Below are 1,457 nucleotides of genomic sequence, written 5' to 3' on the forward strand. Positions count from 1 at the left end.
GAATCTCTTTAGAAGGTGGCATCATGTACTGCTTTTTGAGACCTTCTAGCCTGCTTGACAGACAGGTTCTATTCAAGTGACATTTAGATTCAGCAGGTCTGTCAGTAATCATGCCTGGGTGTGGGTAGTGAAACTGAACTCAGTAGTCAATTGAAATTGGTTAACTGCTTGATTTAGTAGCTAAAGGGTCAATTACTTTTTCACACAGGTCCAGGTATGGCTGAACAGAATTTATTTCTTTTTCTCAGCTATTTGTCAGTTTTTTAAGCATTGGCTTAATGATTACTACTGGAGACCACTAGTTTGCTGTAGGAGACCTTTCATTTTAGGAAACCATCAAGTGCATCTGTAGTCAATCCCAGGCCACCTGCTAACCCATTATAATCCTTTACACTGTGATATCAACCCAGCAGAGAAACATAGATTACACCATTACTTACGTTACAACACTGGAAATGACTGGTATCTTACATCAGCATCAAAGCCTTAGAAGTGAGTAGATCAGAATGAAAATCTCTATATAAGTCTAAAAAGGTCAGATTTTCCTAAAAGTTTTAAAGACCAGTTTATGATCTAGATGATCATCTCAGTTCAGCCGGTAATATTCCATTCAAGGGGTCTGATTCCAGTTGAGACCGTACCACTGCTGAACACCAGATGGTGCTGTTTCAGCTTTCATTTTCTCGCATTGTCTTTATGCAGCTCGGCCAGCAAGGGGAGACGTCGTACCACTGTAAAGACACAGAAGCTTGAAAATGCAACACAAAAATCAGGAAATGATATACCCTTCAGACTACTTTCAAAAAATGTGCTCTCAATTTTAACTTACACAATGTTCCTCTATTTTAAGGTGCACATGCACCTCGTATAATCCCAACTGAAAAGCATAGAGACGCAATGTCATGCTCAGGATCAAGCTTAGCGTCACCATGCCCAAGGCCAAGCGTCTTAACAGGTCTAAAGCCTCCCAGCACTGGGCTGTGGAGCAGTGGAACTGGACTCTATGGAGTGATGGAGCTCCATTCAAAACCTTTGTGAAGAGTTGGAGTAAAGAACTGATCATCCAACATCACCAGGCCTACCTGACCAGAGTAGAAGCGGTTACTGCAGCTAACAGGGACAAACATCCTTGATTTTGGACCAAACTGACCAAATGGACTGTACAATGTACTTCAATGTTCTTGCAAGCAACACTTTCTGACATTAATAAACTCAAACGTACAGTCTAAGCTGCTTCAGTATTAGTACACACTGCGTAAACGCCGTGTGGATGTTCTCAGGTTAAAAAACAGAAGAGATGCAGAAGGTGCTTCTCAGCACCTGTAACACTGTTTGAATTTTTTGACCTCAGCTGTTCTGATAGTGTCCTGTTCCCTCTTGTAAAAGGCAGTTAGGAGAGAGAGCTTTGTGGCCATCTGGTGGAACCAAAGCACACAGTCCCAGGCAGGCCTTCCAAT

Source organism: Pygocentrus nattereri, chromosome 23 (assembly GCF_015220715.1).
Source record: "Pygocentrus nattereri isolate fPygNat1 chromosome 23, fPygNat1.pri, whole genome shotgun sequence".
Lineage (NCBI taxonomy): Eukaryota > Metazoa > Chordata > Actinopteri > Characiformes > Serrasalmidae > Pygocentrus > Pygocentrus nattereri.